Source organism: Nicotiana sylvestris, chromosome 11, assembly GCF_000393655.2.
Source record: "Nicotiana sylvestris chromosome 11, ASM39365v2, whole genome shotgun sequence".
In the NCBI taxonomy this organism is placed as follows: Eukaryota; Viridiplantae; Streptophyta; class Magnoliopsida; order Solanales; family Solanaceae; genus Nicotiana; species Nicotiana sylvestris.
The window spans coordinates 127,105,638-127,129,152 of NC_091067.1; positions in this window are offsets into that span (position 1 = coordinate 127,105,638).

Consider the following 23,515-nt stretch of genomic DNA (forward strand, 5'->3'; position numbering starts at 1 on the left):
CCGGGAGGAGTTAATCAAAGCACTCATCAAGTACAAAGATGTTTTTGCATGGTCATACGACGACATGCCAGGTTTGAGCACTGATTTAGTGGTTCACAAATTGCCCACTGATCCAGCGTTCCCACCCGTCAAGAAAAAGTTGAGGAAATTCAAAACTGATATGAGTGAAGATCAAAGAAGAAGTTACCAAACAGTTGGATGCAAAGGTTATTAGGGTCACCTGATATCCTGTTTGGTTGGCTAATGTCGTGCCCGTACCGAAGAAGGATGACAAGATCAGAGTATGCATCGATTACCGCCATCTCAACAAAGCAAGTCCGAAGGATAACTTCCCACTTCCCAATATCCACATTTTGATCGATAATTATGCCAAGCGCGAGATTGGATCTTTTGTGGATTGCTATGCTGGGTATCATCAGATTCTAATGGATGAAGAGATGCAGAAAAGACGGCCTTCATCATGCCGTGGGGAATTTATTGTTACCGAGTAATGCCATTTGGGTTAAAGAATACTGGGCAACTTATATGAGGGTAATGACTACTGTGTTTCATGATATGATACACAAGGAGATTGAGGTATACGTAGACGATGTGATCATAAAATCAAAGCATCAGGCCGACCACGTCGAGGATTTGAGGAAATTCTTCCAGAGGCTTTGCAGGTACGACCTCAAGCTTAACCCCGCCAAGTGTGCATTTGTTGTTCCATCCGGAAAGCTGTTAGGATTCATAGTCAGTCGGTGAGGCATCGAATTGGACCCATCAAAGATCAAAGTCATACAAGATTTTCCCCCTCCGAGGAACAAGACTGAAGTGATGAGTCTGTTAGGAAGGCTGAACTACATCAACAGGTTTATTGCTCAGCTCACGACAACTTGTGAGCCTATTTTCAAGTTGTTGAGGAAGGACGCTGCGATCAAGTGGATTGATGAGTGTCAAGAAGCGTTTGACAAGATAAAAGGTTACTTGACAAACCCACCTGCGCTGGTTCCGCCAGAACCAAAGAGACCCTTGATTCTTTACTTGACAGTCTTGGAAAATTCATTTGGTTGTGTACTGGGGCAGCATGATGTCACCGGCAGGAAGGAACAAGCCATCTATTATCTCAGCAAGAAGTTTACAGGCTATTAGGTTAAGTACACTCAACTCGAGAAGACATGTTGCGCCCTAACTTGGGTGGCCCAGAAATTGAAGCATTATCTGTCGTCATATACTACTTCTCATTTCACGCTTGGATCCACTGAAATATATTTTCCAGAAGCCTATGCCCACAGGGAGATTGGCAAAATGGCAGATATTACTCACAGAATTCGACATCGTCTATGTGACAAGGACGGCCATGAAGGCCCAAACATTGGCTGATCACTTGGCTGAGAATCCTATTGATGAGGAATACGAGCCCTTGAGGAAGTATTTTCCTAATGAAGAAGTGATGCATATAGATGAGTTGGAAATGACCAAGGAACCAGGATGGAAGCTTTTTTCGATGGAGCCGCAAATGCGAAGGGAGTTGGAATAGGAGCGGTACTTATTTCTAAAACAGGACATCATTATCCTGTTACGGCTCAGCTGTGTTTCTATTGTACCAACAACATGGCTGAGTATGAGGCATGCATTTTGGGTCTACGGCTAGCTGCAGACATGGATGTCCAGGACGTCTTGGTCTTGGGAGACTCGGACCTCCTGGTGCATCAGATTCAGGGTGAATGGGAAACAAGGAATTTGAAGCTCATACCATATCGACAATGTTTGCACGATCTGAGCAAGCGATTTCGATCTGTGGAGTTCAGACACATCCCAAGAGTTCATCATGAGATTGTCGATGATTTGGCCACCTTAGCATCAATGTTGCACCACCCAGACAAAATTCATGTTGACCCATTGCATATTCAGGTTTGTGATCAGCATGCTTATTGCAACATGTTAGAGGGAGAACTAGATGGCAAACCATGGTTCTATGATGTCAAGGAGTACCTCAGGATGGGGATATACCTGGAGCAGGCCACCGGAGATCAAAAGAAAGCCATTCGGCGACTGGCAAATGGATTTTTCCTCAGTGGAGGAGTGTTGTACAAAAGAACACCAGATTTGGGATTGTTGAGATGTGTAGATGCTAGTCAAGCCACGACAGTTATGATAGAGGTACATGCTGGAGTTTGCAGGCCACATATGAGCGGATATGTATTGGCAAAAAAGATTCTTCGAGCAGGGTATTATTGGCTCACTATGGAGCGTGATTGTATCAGTTTCGTGCGGAAATGCCATCAGTGTCATATACACGGAGATCTGATTCATTCTCCGCCGACAGAATTGCATACGATGTCAGCACCATGGCCATTTGTTGCCTGGGGCATGGATGTCATTGGGCCTATTGAGCCGGCAACTACCAACAGTCATAGGTTCATTCTGGTGACCATCGATTATTTCACCAAATGGGTTGAGGCCAAAACTTTCAAGTCTGTGACCAAGAAAGCAGTGGTCGATTTTGTTCACTCAAATGTCATCTGTCGATTTAGAATCCCAAAGGTGATCATCACGGATAATGGTGCTAATCTTAACAGCAATTTGATGAAAGAGGTATGTCAACAGTTTAAGATTACACACCGCAATTCCACCCCATATCGTCCCAAGGCGAATGGAGCAGTTGAGGCAGCCAACAAAAACATAAAGAAGATACTTCGGAAGATGGTAGAAGGTTCGAGGCAATGGCATGAAAAAATACCATTTGCATTGTTGGGTTATCGCACTACTGTCCGTACTTCAGTAGGGGCAACTCCTTGTTTTTTGGTATATGGAACTGAAGTAGTAATACCGGAGGAAGTTGAAATCACGTCCCTTCGGATTGTCGCTGAAGCTGAGATTGATGATGATGAGTGGGTCAAAACTCGTTTGGAGCAGTTGAACTTGATTGATGAAAAAAGATTGGCAGATGTGTATCATGGCCAATTATATCAAAAGAGAATGGCAATAACATACAACAAAAAGGTGTGTCCCCGGAAGTTTGAAGTGGGCCAGCAAGTGTTGAAATGCATCCTCCCACATCAGGCTGAGGCAAAAGGCAAGTTCGCCCCGAATTGGCAAGGGCCATTCATTGTAACCAGAGTGTTGTCCAATGACGTTTTATGTTTAACAGATATCGAAGGGAAATGCGTCGACATGGCTATCAATTCTGACGCAGTTAAGAGATATTATGTATGATTTCTTTTAATTGTAATTGTTGTTTGTTTGCATTTGGCATGGTATCAGAGAATGAAATGACGGAGGCAATTTGTTCTTCCATCCAAACACTTCAACCTTTGCTTCCCCTTTTGAGCCTTATTTATTCTTTCATACCCCTCTTTTGGAATCAGTAATGAAAATGAAAGAAAAAGAGAAGAGAAAAATAATGATAATAAAGACAAAAGAAAAGTCACAAGAAAAACAAAGGAATTGGGAACTACGTTTGACCTGATTCCTCAAAAAAGGATACGTAGGCGCCTCATGGCTCGGTCATAGTGTAACAAAAATAAAAAAATCCCTAAGCAATAAACTGGGGCAGAAGGTGTGTATGTAATTTTGGGAAGGAAGTTTGATTCCAAGAGTTGTAATGTTTTACCCATCAAAATTATTTTGAACCTTTTGATACCCCTTTTCGTTTAGCCATACACAAAAACCCATATTGATGTCCAAAAAGACCTCCCGATCAGTATCCGAGAAGTGCCAAGTCATGCAAATGAAAGTCGGGAAACTCTGATCCCCAGCAGAGAAGAGGATCATAAGCTGGAAATGAATTGATAGCCGAAAGAATCCCCAGCAGAGAGAGTCATATCGGTAACACTCCAATCCCCAGCTGAAAAAAAATAAAATTAAATGAGAGAGTCTTATCGGTGAAAACCTCCACAGGCACCATAAGGCGACGGAAGCTGAGAGAAATAAAACGAGAGAGTCTTATCGGTAAAAACCTTCACAGGCACCATAAGGCGACGAGAGTTGAGGGAAATGAGAGATTCTTATTAGTGAAAACCCCTCGAAAGGCACTATGAGGCGACAAGGGGTCAAAAGAGGCAAACAAGATAAGATTGACGGAAAGGACCCGTCGAGGCATCAAGCAGTGCAAAAATGTTGAGTCGACAAAGGAATTGGGCGCTTACATATCCCCAACAAAGTAAGGCCATCAGAAAGATTGATTGATATAAATAGACTGGGTTGGTTAATCCAAAATGAACGACGTGATCATTGGGATCGGTTGTACCATTCAGAAAACTATTCTTCTCTTATTTTCTTGAATTCATCATTTTTTATTTTTAAAGACTTTATCTCCCCACCAGTTTGTTTTTGAAAAGGATTTTCAGAGCTTATTACCAGTTGCCAAGATGGTGCAAAAACACAATGTGGATAGGACGGGCCAAAGATAATGCAATGGAACGAGAAAGACGTCGTTGCAAGACCAAATGATGGATTGGTCTAGGATTTAGGGGAGAGTATGGAAAAAAGTGGGAAGCAACAATTGTTGAATAAAGAATCGTCAAGAAACAAGAGCATCCCTGGCAGATTATCGACCAAGTTCTAAGAGGGTCGGACAACACGGAGCAGGGAAAGAAGAGGGGGAAAACCATCCCCAGCAGGAATATGATCGCCAGCAGGAATATCATCCCCATCAAGCTTTGGTAATGTAATGGAACACAAAGCTGGGAAAGGAGAAAGAGAAAACCATCCCCAGCAGGAGTGGCACGACCATTAACCACGTTTTAAACTAACAAAAACTTTGTCTTTGATTTGAAGCAGGGACAAGAAATGTTATAGATGATGAAAAGACATCATGATACAAGAAAGACTGTCAAACTGGGGCAGAAAATTTTCTTTCATTTTAAAAATTTTCTGGAAGTCCGGTACCCACTTGGGGAAGAAGAAAGATAACACAAGTTTGGGGAAAAATGGTATCCCCAGCAGTTTTCGGAAGAAGGCCAAACAAGTTTTAAAGGAAGCAATTTCGGAAGGAAGATAACACAAGTCTTAAGGGAAGTAGTTCCTGTGGAAGGAAAGCACCAGCTTTAAGAGAAGTAGTCTTTGAAAAAGGAAAATAACATATTTGTGAATAAAATACTGGTGTTATCCCCAGCAGTTTTCAGAGGAATGAAATACCAGTTTTGAGGGAAGCAGTTCTGAAAGAAGATAATTTCAAGTTAGAAGGAAAATGGTCCAGGAGGCAGGAAGGAGCAAAAACAATAAAACACATTTTTAAGAGGTTGTTGAAGTCAGGAGTCCGCCTGGAGAATGGAGGTGTTATGTTTTTAAGAAATAGTCGAAGTCAGGAGCCCGCCTGAAGAATGGAGGTGTTGTATTTTTGAGTTGTAGTCGAAGTCAGGAGCCCGCCTGGAGAATAGAGGTGTTCTATTTTTAAGAAGTTGTTGAAGTCAAAAGCCCGCCTGGAGAATGGAGGTGTTATGTTTTTAAGAAATTGTTGAGGTTAGGGGCCCGCCTGAAAAATGGAGGTGTTATATTTTAAGTTGTAGTCGAAGACAGGACCCCGCCTGGAGAATGGAGGTGTTATGTTTTTAAGAAATAGTCGAAGTCAGGAGCCCGCTTGAAGAATGGAGGTGTTATATTTTTGAGTTGTAGTCGAAGTCAGGAGCCCGCCTGGAGAATAGAGGTCTTATATTTTTAAGAAGTTGTTGAAGTCAGGAGCCCGCCTGGAGAATGGAGGTGTTATGTTTTTAAGAAATTGTTGAGGTCAGGAGCCCGCCTGAAAAATGGAGGTGTTATATTTTAAGTTGTAGTCGAAGACAGGAACCCGCCTGGAGAATGGAGGTGTTATGTTTTTAAGAAATAGTCGAAGTCAGGAGCCCGCCTGGAGAATGGAGGTATTATCTCTAAATTGTTTATTGAAGTCAGGAGCCCGCCTGGAGAATGGAGGTATTATCTTTTAAGTCGTAGTAGAAGTCAGGAGCTCGCCTGGAGAATGGAGGTGTTATGTTTTTAAGAAATTGTTGAAGTCAGGAGCCCGCCCGGAGAATGGAGGCTGCATTATCTTTAAATTGCTATTGAAGTCAGGAGCCCGCCTGGAGAATGGAGGCCGTATTATCTTTTAAAGTCAAGTTGGAGTCAGGAGCCCGCCTGTGGAACAGAGGAGTACATTTCAAAACGAAGTTAGGAGTCCGCCTGTAGAACAGAGGAATAAATTTCAAGTTTGAAGTCAGGAGCCCGCCTGTAGAACAGAGGACTACAGTCAATTTCAAGTCAAGAGTCAGTACAGCGGAGGGTTACAACAAAATCCCCAGCATAAATTCCGCTGCAGAAATCAGAAGGAAGGCCCAAGAGCAAGTTTGAAGATAGATAAGATGTTGTAATCCCTAGTTTAGTCTAGCTTCTTGTCTTCTTTTAGCACGGTGTAATAAGGATGTCGGAAAGCAGTAGTAACAGCATGCAGCAGTAGTAACAGCAAAATTACAGCTTCATGGTAGTCCCAGCTACCGAAACTTCCCGAACTACATTGACCTGATTCCCCTTTAGCCAGGGATATGTAGGAAACCTTTGAAGCAGAGGTTCGGTCCAATCTTTCAAAAAATGCTTCACACGGGGTAGCCGAACGGGCAAAAATCGCTCGTATCCGCTCACTTTATCTTTGCACGGAAACTCTTCGTATTTCCGGACAAAGAGGGGCAGATGTGAGCACGTGATTTTTGCCCTATGAGAACTACTCCAAAAGAAATCAAAAATAAAATAAATTTCCGTGCTGTACAATTTTTAGAATTTGCGTGGCATTTTTGGATAATTATTTGTGTTTTTGTCTGTGAACGCTTATCCTGTTTTAATTAATTAAAATACAAAAAAAAACACGTTGCATGTGCACTTAGGATTTTTATTTTTACAATTAGGAATTAATTAACCATAGTTTGGTTTTAAAATAAAGAAAATCACAAAAAATACATATTTTTTGTATTTTTGGCATTTAATGTCCAAGTGCCCGATTTTGTTTGTAATTAATATTTTATTTTTGTGCGATATTTATTGTTAAAGGTCAATTAGTATTTTTTAAGTTAATTTTGTTTTTTTACAATTTATTTTAGGAATTTTGGTATTTAGGAATTAAAAGGAAAATGAAAGAAAAAGAAGAAAAGAGTGAAAATCGGATTGGGCCATTATTTTTGGACAAAAAATCAGGCCCAAATCACCCATTTACCAGGTCCACTTGGCCTGGCCAGAGACGTCTTAAAACGACGTCGTTTGGTCACTCTTAATCAAGGCCGTTGGATTAAATCGATCCAACGACTGAGATTCAATCTCCCTTACCCGTTCCCAAACTCGACCCGTTACTCGGATCCAGCCAACCCCCCACTTAAACCAAACAGTACCGTTTCTCATTAATGAATTAATCCTAGTTGTTGATCTCAATTGATCAAACGACCAGGATCTAATTCCCTCCCCTGTATATAAGTCCAACCTCTCACCCCACACCCCCCTAAGCCATACCCCCGTTCCTATCTCATCTCTCTCAGAGACCAAACAGATCCTCCGCCTCTTACCACCGTGCTCCGCCCACCGGAAATTGCCTCACGGCGCTTCTGGTGGTCCAAACGACCCCATCTTTACACCACTGATTCCCCTCGACCTCCACAATCAGAACCCCTAACCCTTATCCCTCAAATCCCAGCCGTTTGCTTCGAATATTAGATCGAAAATAAGGCCGGAACCCTAGTTCGTCCAATGACACCCAATTTCACACCACAGCTCCGCCCTGACCTCTTCTCTCCAAATCCACCTTCCCCTTCCTTCGAATCTAGTCCCAGCCGCTCGAATATTGATTTTGAGCCAAGAACCCTAGCGCCGCCACAAGATCCCCTGTTGGCGGCGCCTAACCTAAACCCTCCCAAACTCACACCTTCTGACCACTAGCCCACCCTCGTCCCAAGTCCCCTACTAGTTTTGCTCGAATCAGAGCAGAGTTGGTCGAATCTCAAACGAAGGCAAACCCTAGAGGAACCAGCTTCAGGCTGTGTACGAAGTTAAGGGTTTGAGGTCCTAACCGACTTTAGTCGAGTGTTCTTAGTCGAGAACACTCGATTAAAGTCCATTTTTACCCCAAAAGGCTCAAGTCGGAGTTACGAGCAGAGCGAGTGAGAGATAGGTCTGAGTTCGGAGGTATTTCTTCTGTTTCTCTGTTTGTTTTTCATGTTTTGTTGTTTGTTTGTTTAAGATGAGTTCAAATTCGTCTTTTATCAATTACTCTTTTCTTTCTCCAATCAGACCTTTTATTTGGTCCAATTTTATCATTGCTTCTGTTTGTTGTCGATTGTTATATGTTATAATTTGTGTAATCGATTGAATAAGTGTCGTCAATTAGTCTGGTATGCTTAAATGTTAGATTAGCATGATAATAGTTTAATTTGTGGTTCATTCCAGTAGGTTTACCCTCCTGTTTCTTTTCTGTTCTAATTTTATGTTGAAATAAGCCTGTTGGTATCATTTGTTTCAAATTGTTCAAATTTCCTTTTCTCATTGTTACTCACCATGTTTTTTCATATGAGTTCAGTTCGTTTGTCGATTTCAGTACGTTTACTATGATCATTCCTTATGCCTAAGTTTGATTTAGAATTGTGAATGCAGTCAGTTAATCCCATGTACATATGCATCTTAGCAGCTTTGCATCAGTCTGCTATTTGATCTAATCTGAGTTCTAAGTTGAAACTGCTAGGGGAATTGAATTAAATTGGTTATAGTTGCTGTAATTTGCTGATTAATTAGGAATCGGTTTAGTTATCTGATTAAGAAGATTGGTTATAGCTGATGAGGTAAAAGGGATTGGGTAGGACAGTAATTACAGGGGCTTTAGGAGGGTATTTTGGGATTGAAAAGGTTTGAAAGTAGTTTAAGTTGAATGGTCTGACATTAGGGGTACTAAAATACCATTAAACTAATGAATTATTTAAGTGCTAATGGGGAACAAAACATAATGGTAGGGGAAGGTTTAGAGGAAATGGATTAAGAAATAGGTGCCCATACCTATTTGAATTTAAATAAAGAAAAGACAAGGGTAGTGGGGAACAAGTGAATTAAAAAGAGAACAAAACATGTAGTAGTGGTCGAGGAATATCATGGGCAGAAAATCTGATAGTTTCAAGGCAGAGAAGGCAGGCCTATTTTTGGGTTATAAATAAAGTCATTTTAGACAGATTGGGGGAATCATTCTGAAAATCTGAAGGGGGCTTTTGAATCTGAAAAAAGATCACTGTTTGAGAGTTTAAAAAGGGTTGGCTTTTGAAAACACCACTCTTTCAAGAAGTCACACGTTTGAAAATCAATGGAAAAGGGTCCTAAAATCAGTCTAGGATAGATGTTAAGTTAGTTCTTGTTTCTTCTTTAGCTTGGGAGAATCAGTTTAAAAGGAAAAAAGGTTAGGCATTCATGGAGTTTGTTACCGTGCCATTGGGATCCAGAGTTGTTGCTGATTTGATTTTGAGTAAGCTGGGTCTGTTGTAGCTGTTTGGTTTCCTTCCTGAAGTTGAAACTAGTGTGACTCTTGGACTGCTTTCTGCTACTCTTTTGGTTTGAAGTTGGTTTCAAGTTAGGTTTATTTTGGGTGCTTTTATTGCTATGTTGGTTTGTTTGTGTTGCTGTTTGGTATAGCTGGGGAATTTTTAACTGGTTTTCCTGAGTTGCTGCTGGATATCTGTTACTGTTGCCGTTGTGTTGTGCTATCTGTTGTGCTGATCACTCCTTCTTCTTCTCCATTGTATTCCATTTCCAGGTACACATTCTAAAAAACCTGTGTTGATGTAAGCTCGAATTTGAAGTTGAGATGAAATGGAAATGCAGTTGTTAGTTCTATTTGACATGACTGTATAAATAAACTGAAATTGTTTCTTTATTAGCTAGATTATCACTCGATATGTCTTGAATGTATATAAGCCTGTGATCTCGAGCAGTGGTTGTATTTAGTTTTATGTTAGGTTAATAGGATAATTAGATTAGTTTCAGTTTTGGTAATTTGTTTCGTGAAGTCATTTGAAAGCGATTCACATTGTAATAAACCTTTAGTAATGGTCGTCATGTGTTTTGTACTAAAATAGGACTGTTTATTTGCTACATCATGGCATGTTAAAATTGGCCCATAAAGAGTGTTGTGGTTATTTTGTTCAAGTTGTTCCAAGTAGAACGACGTACTGCTTTCACTATAAAATCAGGATGCTTACCTAATGACATGCAAATGAATAAGCAAATGCTTGACTTCAGGGGCTCGATCCCTCGATCTCTCCTACGCAGCTTGGCACGCCCCATTCGGTTTTGGGCTTGCCTCATGGCCCAACTGTTGTTGTTCGTTCACAAGTAGAATTAGTTGGCCCATTTAATTTGGGCCCGATTTTAAGGTTTCAGTATATAGTTAACACAATATAAGTTTGGGGCTTTGAGTTAGGTAGCGGGTTCAAATTAAAAGGTCCATCCTTTTGTTTAGACTCGAACTTGAACTCGAAGCCCGCTTTTATAATATTAACTAATTAGGACCTTTTCTTTATCTTTAGAGAAAAAAAATATAGAAAAATCTTAGTCGCTTTAGGATATCCTTTAAATAAAATATGAGACGAGCCTCGCCAAATAAAACGTACAAACGGCGGGGCCCTCAATAAATGGTTATTTTAAATACTTAGACTTCGGGATGGGTCGTTTAGCAAAATTTCACGGCCTTCCCCAAAATAATAATACGCTAATCGCTTTAGGCGCGTATTTTAATAATCTTACCTTCTCAAAATCGGGTGTGCATTTCATGTGACCAAAATCCAAATCCCAACACATTGAATAAAATGTATTCCGGATTGCGGGTGCATTTCATGTGACGCAATCCAAAGACATGTTTTAAACGATGTTCACATTCTTTAAAAATAAATAAAAGCGGTTACAAGTCAAAATTGGCACATGGGTTCAAAGGTTTAAAAATCAGATAAATAAGCTAAACATGATAGTTGAGCGACCATGCTAGAGCCACGGAACTCGGGAATGCCTAACACATTCTCCCGAGTTAACAGAATTCCTTACTCAGATTTCTGGTGCGCGGACTATTAAACAGAGTCATTCTTTTCCTCGATTCGGGATTAAACCGGTGACTTGGGACACCATAAATCTCCCAAGTGGCGACTCTGAATTAAATAATAAATCCCGTTTCGATTGTCCTTTAATTGGAAAAACTCCCTATATGCCCCTGCGGGCGCGGGCCAAAAGGAGGTGTGACAGCTCTGGCGACTCTGCTGGGGACAAGAACCCAGAACATTTTGTTCAGGGTTCAGAATTCGAGCTTAGATAATTGTTGTGTTTGGCTTTATCTGATTTTGTTGCATGATCTGTGCCTAATGTGCTGATTGACTGCTTTTACCGCTTTGATATTATGTGAACTATATATAAACTGTGCTGAAACTCATCTCCTCTCTGTGTCTTCTAAATCATGAAGAAGGGTGCACTTCGTGTGACTTCTTTTCTGTATAGTGTCTAATTCCCAATTTAGAACGAGGTTTGGATACGTTGCAAAGCCGGCGAAGCTTCTGTATTCCCGGTACGCTGCCTCCCCCTCGGCTCGAGCTGTCTCCGGGTAACAAACACCTAGGTTTTGAACCTAGAATAACTCAACCTCATGCCGGGTCGCTAGTAGGAACGTTTATTTGCATCATGTGCATTTTAACTTAAGGGACTCAACACAGGGGTTAGGTCCGTCTAGGACAAGCAACCTGAAGTGAAAAAACCATCCTACTACATCTTGTTTGATTTATGCATTTGTTTGTTCAAGATTTGCATGCGGACCGGCTTACGAAAATTAGGGAATACTAAAAAATCGTGAAAAAAAAGAAAATAACAGTGTAGAGAGATAACTAATTATTTTCAGAAAAAACCAATGTCCAAGTAGTGTCGAAACTCTGCCGAAATTTTGAAAAGAAAAAGAAGAAGCGTATTTTTGAAAAGAAAGGAGTCTTGTTTTTTCTAGTTTGTTTTCCTTGCCCGAACTACGTCGGTTTGATTCTCACCGGATGTGAGATACGTAGGCAACCCTCATCGGGTCCAACTTCCCCTTTTTGCAAAAATACCCAGAAAATATCAAAAATTTTATTATAAGTCGGGCGGTGCCGTTGTTGTCAAAAATAGACAAATGTTCCTGAAAGGGACGCCGGAGGGCTGACTTTGCATAAACGGCCACTTTTGGTCTTTTTTTTTGAATTTTGACCAATTATCCCACACAGCCTTAGAATCCTCATCCTCGAGGCTCTGTAAGGCCGTGTTCTCAATGCCGGGTTACTATTTTGGAAAAACAAGAAAAGAGTCTTAAATAAAGTGATGTTGTTTTTGTCAAAAATAGCCAAATGTTCCCGAAAGGGACGCCGGAAGGCTGACTTTGCATAAACGGCCACTTTTGGTCATCCTTTAGAGTTTTGATCGGTTGACCCTCACAGCCTTAAAATCTTCATCCCCGAAGTGCTGAAAAGCCGTGTTCAGAAAATCGGATCTTTCTTTCTGAAAATATAGTCAAATCATTTTTTGAGTCAAATATTTTTTGCTTTTGTTTAAATCACCTTAATAAATGTGCAGGATGAGCACAAGTGAAAACAAACCCTTCACCGTCTTTAGCGAGATCCCTCTCCAGCTCCATATGTGGTGGGACGATTTGGGAAAAAGCAGCAAAGAAATAGTGGTCAGAGTCTTGGGGGTCTCATCAGTCTACTAAATGTCAAGGCAAGGACGGATGTCATCGAGGCTTTGATACCATTTTGGGACTCGACCCGAAATGTATTTCACTTTGCGGATTTTGAGCTTACACCCACACTGGAGGAAGTTGCAGGTTATGCGGGTATGAATGGGAATCTGAGAAGTCAGTATCTGTTGTCACCAAGGCCGGTATCGCCACACCGATTTCTGGACTTGTTAAATATCAGCCGGACTGTGCAAAATAATGATTTATCAAAAGGATGTTGCGCTCTTCAGTTCTTATATCAGCGTTATGGTAATCCGCGGGGTTTTGACGAGCCAAATTTGGGACTGACTCACGCCGGAAACAGAGGTAAATGGGAAGCAAGACGAACCTTGGCATTCATAACGGCATTCTTGGGAATCATGGTTTGCCCACGAGACGACAAGAAAATAGAGATAGGTCTCGTGGGGATGGTTTATGTCGCAATGAAAAGGGCTGACAGCACTATAGTTCCCCTGATCTTATCAGAAATATACCGAGCATTGACCGTGTGTAAGGAGGGAGGAAGTTTTTTCCAAGGTTACAATCTATTACTTCAGTTGTGGATACAGGAACATCTCTGCCATCGAGTGGGGTATATGAACTTCGAGCTGACTGGTTTAAACTGCATTGAAAAGTTTGAGAAGCGGGTAACGGGTGTTGCATTCCCCGAGGGTTCTGGAGATTGGTTTATACGACTGAGATCACTAACGGCGGACCAAATTGAATGGGCGTTTGGGTGGTTGCCTGCTACTGAAGCAATATACATGTCGGCCAAAGAATGTTATGTTCTTCTGATGGGTGTCCGTAGTATCCAACCATACGCTCCCCATCGGGTATTGCGTCAATTGGGAAGGTTCCAGATTATCCCTCATGATGAAGATTTGAGCAAGCATACCATCGAGCTAAGACTGAATGCCATAGTCCCGGAAGATACAATTCGCAAATTGTGGCATGAATGCAGATTCCTTGAGCCCAAAACTATGGTGCGAGATTTAGCCAAAGGCGAGGTGGACCCGAAGTATGATGCATGGTTTGGGAAAAGGTTCCGGATGTGTCAAAGGCCTGCTAAAAGAGCCCATGTCCAGCAATTCACGAATGACTCGCAAGAACAATGGGGCTGGCTGGCAAGAGAAGAAGGCTATCGGGTTGAAATTGGCAAACTGAAACAGCAAATTGAGGATCTGAAATATGAAAATAGCGTGCAAGTCGATGCTGACACAGGAAAAAAGAACAGATTGACTCAAGCAAATAAGGCCTTGAAAGCCCAAATCTAACGAGTCAGAATGGATGCCGACAACCAACAAAGGAGCCGGTCCGACGAAGGTCTGATAACTGGGTTGAGAAACCAAGTCATTGAAAGCCGAGAGGGTTTGGCAAGATCAGAGGCCTGCATAGCAAGAATTCGGGCCAGATGGGCAAAAGGTACAACAATGCGAGCAAAGCACTTACGGCAAGTGAGAAGGGATTATGAAGCGAGCATTGAAATATTAAGAGAAACAAATTCCACTCTCAAAGTCGGGTCTTTAAACAAGCCCGAGATGCCAGAATGGACAGGAAGCACTGCTATGATTTAATGGCCCGAATGGAAGAACAAATGGAGAGGTTCCAAGATCAACTCGCTGACAACGCTCAAGTACTGGGAGCAAAGAATCAACGAATAGAGCAACTGTTCATGGAAAGGGATAGAATCAGGGGTAGAATTGAGGAGATTGCAAAGGGGCCTTGCACCAAAGCCCGCGGAAAGGCCGAACGATGCCCCGTGGGCATCAAAATTCAAAGCGTTAATGTACTCCTAGTTCAAATCTGTATTTTTCTATTTTCAAAAGTCTGTTGTCTGTCCGTGTGTTTCCTTTTGGCATCAAATTATGTTAGTACTTCGGAGTCTGTATTTTGTTTTCCTTTTCCAAATGGGTAGTTTGTAATAGAAGTTTTAGTAATGAAATAAATTTTCCAAAAATTGGTGTCTTTATTTGTGGTAGAACTACGCACGGTCTGATTCATGCGGGGACATGATACGTAGGCAATCCACATAAGATTCGACCACCGCTAAAAGAAAAAGTGAATAAAAGAAAGGAAAAGAAAGAAAGAAAAAGAGAGAAAGAGAAAGCAAATAAAGGAAAGTTTCAGAAACACCTAAAGGGCACAAGTAAAATAAGCCGGGATGATGCATACGGAGCAAAGACATGTTAGAAATGGTTAAACTGCCTAGGAGCATTGCATCCCCCAACGTGCAATTGCAATATGTGTTAAACTCTAACGCTAACAAGTTTGTTGTTTTCCAGAGATTTCGAACCAGTTAGTTTGTTCGAACGTTCTGGCAGATTACCATTACCAAACAAGATCCAAAGGGCCCATACTAAAAAGCATGACTAGCTCAGACCAAAGTGTCGAGGATGAAAGGACGGAGAATCAAATGCTGAAGGAGGAAATGGATAAGATGAGACAGGAGATGAAAGAAATGCTGCTGGCCTTAGCTAGGGTACAAAAAGTGCCTAACCCTCCCGTTACTCCCACTCTCCCACCAGGACACACGCCGAAATACCCTCCCCCCGGCCCTTCGACAAGCTTCCCTAGTCACCAATGCTATCAAGGAAGAAATGCCTATGATCCCCAAGCTTCACAACCAAATCAGAACCCTCCTCCACCAAATGTTCCTGTTTTCGTGGCACCCCCACCAACCACGCTGCAAAGATCATCCAACGAGCTGTTGTTTCAGGCTCACGATAACCAATATTACCCCTGAACCAACCTTCAAAGCACCCGAGCCTCATACTTATAATACTCACTTCGAGATCCCGGTAGAGACTGAAAAGCCGGCTAAGAGCCTAGAGCAAGACGAAGTGCTTCGAAAGTTTAAAAGCCTGGAGCAGTCCTTCAGGAATATCCATGGGTTAGGCAACCAAGTCAGTGTGGCCTACAAAGATATGTGCCCATTCCCCGACATTCAATTGCCGGCAGGGTTCAAGATGCCAAAGTTTGATTTATACGAGGGGCACAGTGATCCAATGGCACATCCGCGAGGTTTTTGCAGTAAGATGAGAGGGGCCGGGGGAAAAGACGAGTTGTTGATAGCTCATTTTGGTCAAAGTCTAAGCGGGTCTGCATTGGAATGGTACACAAGACAGGATCCTAGTAGGTGGTACACCTGGGACGATCTGGCACAAGCCTTTGCAGGCCACTTCTAGTACAACCTTGAGATCGTCCCTGACCGTCTCACATTGCTGAAACTTGAGAAGAAGCCCGGGGAAAGATTCCGAGAATTTGGGTTCCGCTGGAGAGAGCAGGCAACAAGAGTTGATCCTCCGATGAGAGCGGGGGAGATGGTGGACTACTTTCTACAGACTCTGGAGCCAACTTACTTCGGTCACCTGGTGACGTCAGTTGGCAAATCTTTCAACGAAGTAGTAAAAATGGGCGGTATGATTGAAGAAGGACTTAAGTCCAACAAAATCCCGAGCTATTCGGCGATTAAAGCAACCACTCAAGCCATCCAGAGCGGCACGGGAGGTGCGCTCGGAAAGAAGAAAAGGGAAGATGTCGCAACAGTCGAGGCAGGTACTTGGTCCAGATCCAGAGGTCCCCACCCTCACTACCAACTTAGACCCCATCACTCAAATTACCCACATTCCATACGGCCCTCCACAACCCTATTACCCACCACAAGAGCCACATTTCTCTGTCCATCACGCCCAAACTTACACCCAGCCTCCGGCTCGCCTGCAATGGCGTGCGCTGGCTCCTCAGAATACATATACACCTCCAAAAAATACATATTCACCTCCACAAAACACATATCCACCTTCACAAAACACATATCCACCTCCACAAAACACATATCCACCACCAAGGGCCTACAGGAATCCTTTCTGTACCAGGTTTCCGTGGGAATCAGACTTTCAGGAATGAAAGGGTGCAGAGGCAGAGAACATTCACTATGCTAGGAGAAACATATACTACTCTATTCCACAAATTGAGGCGGTTAGACCTATTGAGTCCTGTGGAGCCCAAATTGCCAAATCCCCTTCCCAAAAATCTGGATCACTCAGTAAGCTGTGAATATTGTTCAGGGGCTCCCGGGCATGATACTGAGAAGTGTTGGAAGTTGAAGACTGCCGTACAAGATCTTATTGACACAAATAGGATCGAGGTCCAGGAGCCAGAGGCACCTAACATCAATCAGAACCCGTTGCTGGCACACCATGAAGCCCACATGATCGAACTAGTGCACGAAGGAGGGAAGCTCAAGAAGCCCTCACAAATGGTAATAATGATCCGTGCCAGTCCGAAAGAAAAGTTGATCAGTAGAAAAGCGGTAGTACAGTCGGAAAGGGTAGAAGGCAAGCCAGTAGTGGTGATGGGGAAGAGTTCGTCTGATGTTGCCAAGAATCCAGAGCCGGTCAAAGTAACGGTGCAAGGGATATCAAGCAAACCAGTAGCCATGAAGGGGGCATGCATAGGACCAGTTGTTATCAGGCCAGTAATGCAGTTGCCGATAATCAGCGAGAAAGTTGTGCCATGGAGCTACAGTCAAGTAATGGTAATGCATAAGGGGAAGGAAGTTGTGGAGGAAATATGTGAGGCACAGGGGTTAACTCATTCGAGAAGGTGTTTTGCTTCCGCAGAGTTAAGAAGGGCTAATCCAGTAGCAACAAAGAATCCAGTTACCGAGGAAGAGGCGGAAGAATTTTTAAAGAAAATGAAGGCGCAAGATTACTCCATTGTGGAGCAGTTGAGGAAGACCCCGACACAGATCTCATTGTTATCGTTGTTGATCCATTCAGACGAGCACCGCCGGATATTGATGAAAATTCTGAACGAAGCCCATGTTCCGGATAAGATGTCTGTGAACCATCTGGAGAAAATAGCAAACAAGATTATCGTTCCGGATAAGGGTCACTTTTTTAGATGACGAGTTGCCCGTGGAGGGTACAGAACATAATGGAGCCCTTTACCGTGAAGTGCGAAGACTCGGTAGTCACTCGAGTACTGATTGATAATGGGTCCAGTGCCAATATCTGTCCTTTGACCACATTGAAAAAACTAAAGGTCGATGGTGACAACATTCACAAGAACAACATCTATGTTCGAGGGTTTGATGGTGGTGGTACAGACACAATGGGTGACATCATACTTGAATTAACAATTGGTCCAGTCGAGTTCACTATGGAGTTTCAAGTGTTAGACGTGGCAGTGTCATATAATCTTATGTTGGGGCGACCCTAGATCCACGCCGCCAAAGCAGTGCCTTCTACATTACATCAGATGGTCAAATTCGAGTGGGATAGGCAAGAGATCGTAGTACATGGGGAAGACAATGCAAGCGCCATAAGTGATGCCATCGTACCCTTCATAGAGACTGATGATGATAAGGGACCGTGGGTTTACCAGGTTTTCGATATGGTTTTAGTGGACAAAGTTCCCGAAGGTGAAAGCATCTCACTTCCCAAAATAGCAGCTGCAACTGTCATGGTAGCCTCGGAGATGTTGAAGAACGGGTTTGTGCCAGGCAAAGGTTTAGGGGCTGATCTTCAGGGTATTGTTCAGCCGGTTTCTTTGCCCAAAAATATGGATACCGTTGGGTTGGGGTTCAAGCCTACAACGGCGGATATGAGACGGGCCCGCAAGTTGAAGAAAAGAGTCTAGGTCCTTCCCAAGCCAATCCCGTGCCTATCCAGATCATTTGTCAGAGCAGGTATCAGAAAGTTGTCAGTCCCGAAAGTTCTCGGACCACTGATTGGACCAGATGGAGATTTGAATGAGGGCTTTGAAAGGTTGTTCGCCGATGTCAACATGATAGAAGCTGGAGAAGGGTCCAGCAGGTTAGATGTACAGTTTGTGGGGCCCAGGGCAAATATCAACAATTGGATGGCTACTCCCCTTCCTACCCGGAGGGAGTCTTGGTAGTTGGCTCTGATTTTCCTTCCTGTTTTCTGGATTATTCCAGGGTTGTAGTCCGGATTTCTTTTATTTTTGTTGTGTTCATCAAGTGTGAAACCTTGTTATCCCGTAATTCAATAAAATAAAAAAGTTTCTTCTTCACTCCTTATTTTATTTTATTTTGTTTTCTTCTTTTCTTTTTCTGTACAGTTCTCTTTATACTGGTCTTAATGACATGGCGTGCATAAGGAATCCTCAGCCCAGTCTTAAAAATCAATCTGATTCCGAAATGATAGTTCAAGAAGTAGATTGTGATTACGAATCAGAATATGATGATGAGGATGAAGCCTTCGAAGAAATTAGTAAGGAGTTAATTCACTTCGAAGAAAAACCCAAATCCAATTTGAATGACATAGAAGCCATCAATTTAGGAGACGCAGACAATGTCCGAGAGACTAAGATAAGTATCCACCTCGAGCCAAAAATCCGGGAGGAGTTAATCAAAGCACTCATCGAGTACAAAGATGTTTTTGCATGGTCATACGAAGACATGCCAGGTTTGAGCATTGATTTAGTGGTCCACAAATTGCCCACTGATCCAGCGTTCCCACCCGTCAAGCAAAAGTTGAGGAAATTCAAAACTGATATGATTGTGAAGATCAAAGAAGAAGTTACCAAACAGTTGGATGCAAAGGTTATTCGGGTCACCCGATATCCTGTTTGGTTGGCTAATGTCGTGCCCGTACCGAAGAAGGATGGCAAGATCAGAGTATGCATCGATTACCGCCATCTCAACAAAGCAAGTCCGAAGGATAACTTCCCACTACCCAATATCCATATTTTGATCGATAATTGTGCCAAGCGCGAGATTGGATCTTTTGTGGATTGCTATGCCGGGTATCATCAGATTCTAATGGATGAAGAAGATGCAGAAAAGACGGCCTTCATCACGCTGTGGGGAACTTATTGTTACCGAGTAATGCCATTTGGGTTGAAGAATGCTGGGGCAACTTATATGAGGGCAATGACTACTGTATTTCATGATATGATACACAAGGAGATTGAGGTATACGTAGACAATATGATCATAAAATCAAAGCATCAGGCCGACCACGTTGAGGATTTGAGGAAATTCTTCTAGAGGCTTCGCAGGTACAACCTCAAGCATAAACCCACCAAGTGTGTATTTGGTGTTCCATCGGGAAAGCTGTTAGGATTCATAGTCAGTCGGCGAGGCATCGAGTTGGACCCATCAAAGATCAAAGCCATACAAGATTTTCCCCCTCCGAGGAACAAGACTGAAGTGATGAGTCTGTTAGGAAGGCTGAACTACATCAGCAGGTTTATTGCTCAGCTCACGACAACTTGTGGGCCTATTTTCAAGTTGTTGAGGAAGGACGCTGTGATCAAGTGGACTGATGAGTGTCAAGAAGCGTTTAACAAGATAAAAGGTTACTTGACAAACCCACCTGTGCTGGTTCCGCCAGAACCAAAGAGACCCTTGATTCTTTACTTGACAGTCTTGGAAAATTCATTTGGTTGTGTACTGGGACAGCATGACGTCACCGGCAGGAAGGAACAAGCCATCTATTAACTCAGCAAGAAGTTTACAGGTTATGAGGTTAAGTACACTCAACTCGAAAAGACATGTTGCGCCCTAACTTGGGTGGCCCAGAAATTGAAGCATTATCTGTCGTCATATACTACTTATCTCATTTCACGCTTGGATCCACTGAAGTATATTTTCCAGAAGCCTATGCCCACAGGGAGATTGGCGAAATGGCAGATATTACTCACAGAATTCGATATCGTCTATATGACAAGGACGACCATGAAGGCCCAAGCATTGGCTGATCACTTGGCTGAGAATCCTGTTGATGAAGAATACGAGCCCTTGATGACGTATTTTACTAATGAAGAAGTGATGCATATAGATGAGTTGGAAATGACCAAGGAACCAGGATGGAATCTTTTTTTCGATGGAGCCGCAAATGCGAAGGGAGTTGGAATAGGAGCGGTACTTATTTCTAAAATAGGACATCATTATCCTATTACGGCTCAGCTGCGTTTCTATTGTACCAACAACATGGCTGAGTATGAGGCATGTATTTTGGGTCTACGGCTAGCTGCAGACATAGATGTCTAGGACGTCTTGGTCTTGGGAGACTCGAACCTCCTGGTGCATCAAATTAAGGGTGAATGGGAAACAAATGATTTGAAGCTCATACCATATCAATAATGTTTGCACGATCTGAGCAAGCGATTTCGATCAATGGAGTTCAGACACATCCCAAGAGTTCATAATGAGATTGCCGATGCTTTGGCCATCTTAGCATCAATGTTGCACCACCCAGACAAAATTCATGTTGACCCGTTGCATATTCAGGTTCGTGATCAGCATGCTTATTTCAACATGTTAGAGGGAGAACTAGATGGCGAACCATGGTTCTATGATGTCAAGGAGTACCTCAGGATGGGGATATACCCGGAGCAACACCAGATTTGGGATTGCTGAGATGTGTAGATGCTAGTCAATCCACGACAGTTATGACAGAGGTACATGCTGGAGTTTGCGGGCCACATATAAGCGGATATGTATTGGCGAAAAAGATTCTTCGAGCAGGGTATTATTGGCTCACTATAGAGCATGATTGTATAAGTTTCGTGCGGAAATGCCATCAATGTCAGATACACGGAGATCTGATTCATTCTCCGCCGACAGAATTGCATACGATGTCAGCACCATGGCCATTTGTTGCCTGGGGCATGGATGTCATTGGGCATATTGAGCCGGCAGCTACCAACGGGCAAAGGTTCATTCTGGTGACCATCGATTATTTCACCAAATGCGTTGAGGCCAAAACTTTCAAGTCTGTGACCAAGAAAGCAGTGGTCAATTTTGTTCACTCAAATGTCATCTGTCGATTTGGAATCCCAAAGGTGATCATCACGGATAATGGTGCTAATCTTAACAGCAATTTGATGAAAGAGGTATGTCAACAGTTTAAGATTACACACCGCAATTCCACCCCATATCGTCTCAAGGCGAATGGAGCAGTTGAGGCAGCCAACAAAAACATAAAGAAGATACTTCGGAAGATGGTAGAAGGTTCGAGGCAATGGCATGAAAAATTACCATTTGCATTGTTAGGTTATCGCACTATTGTCCGTACTTCAGTAGGGGCAACTCCTTATTTTTTGGTATATGGAACTGAAGCAGTAATACCGGAGGAAGTTGAAATCTCGTCCCTTCGGATTGTCGCTGAAGCTGAGATTGATGATGATAAGTGGGTCAAAACTCGTCTGGAGCAGTTGAACTTGATTGATGAAAAAAGATTGGCAACTGTGTGTCATGGCCAGTTATATCAAAAGAGAATGGCAAGAGCATACAACAAAAAGGTGCGTCCCCGGAAGTTTGAAGTGGGCCAGCAAGTGCTGAAACGCATCCTCCCACATCAGGCAGAGGTAAAAGGCAAGTTCGCCCCGAATTGGCAAGGGTCATTCATTGTAACCAGAGTGTTGTCCCATTGGTCAGGCCCAAATCACCCATTTACCAGGTCTAGTTGGACTGGCCAGAGACGTCCTAAAACGACGTCGTTTGGTCACTCTTAATCAAGGCCATTGGATTAAATCGATCCAACGGCTGAGATTCAATCTCCCTTACCCGTTCCCAAACTCGACCCGTTACTCGAATCCAGTCAACCCCCACTTAAACCAAACCATACCGTTTCTCATTAATGAATTAATCCTAGTCATTGATCTCAATTGATCAAACAGCCAGGATCTAATTCCCTCCCCCGTATAAAAGTCCAACCTCTCACCCCACACCCCCCTAAGCCATACCCCCCGTTCCTATCTCGTCTCTCTAGAGACCAAACAGATCCTCCGCCTCTTACCACCGTGCTTCGCCCACCGGAAATCGCCTCACGGCGGTTCCGGTGGTCCAAACGACCCCATCTTTATACCACTGATTCCCCTCGACACCCCAATCAAAACCCGTAACCCTTATCCCTCGAATCCCAGCCGTTTGCTTCGAATATTAGATCGAAAATAAGGTCGGAACCCTAGTTCATCCAATGACCCCCAATTTCACACCACACCTCCACCCTGACCCCTTCTCTCCAAATCCACCCTCCCCTTCCTTCGAATCTAGTCCCAGCCACTCGAATATTGATTTTGAGCCAAGAACCCTAACGCCGCCACAAGATCCCCTAGTGGCGGCGCCTAACCTAAACCCTCCCAAACTCACACCTTCTGACCACTAGCCCACCCTCGTCCCAAGTCCCCTACTAGTTTTGCTCGAATCAGAGCGGAGTTGGTCGAATCTCAAACGAAGGCAAACCCTAGAGGAACCAGCTTCAGGCTGTGTACGAAGTTAAGGGTTTGAGGTCCTAACCAACTTTAGTTGAGTGTTCTCAGTCGAGAACACTCGATTAAAGTCCGTTTTTACCCCAAAAGGCTCAAGTCGGAGTTACGAGTAGAGCGAGTGAGAGATAGGTCTGAGTTCGGAGGTATTTCTTCTGTTTCTCTATTTGTTTTTCATGTTTTGTTGTTTGTTTGTTTAAGATGAGTTCAAATTCGTCTTTTATCAATTACTCTTTTCTTTCTCCAATCAGACCTTTTATTTGGTCCAATTTTATCATTGCTTCTGTTTGTTGTCGATTGTTATATGTTATAATTTGTGTAATCGATTGAATAAGTGTCGTCGATTAGTCTGGTATGCTTGAATGTTAGATTAGCATGATAATAGTTTAATTTGTGGTTTATTCCAGTAGGTTTACCCTCCTGTTTCTTTTCTGTTCTAATTTTGTGTTGAAATAAGCCTGTTGGTATCATTTGTTTCAAATTGTTCCAATTTCCTTATCTCATTGTTACTCACTATATTTTTTCATATGAGTTCAGTTCGTTTGTCGATTTCAGTACGTTTACTGTGATCATTCTTTATGCCTAAGT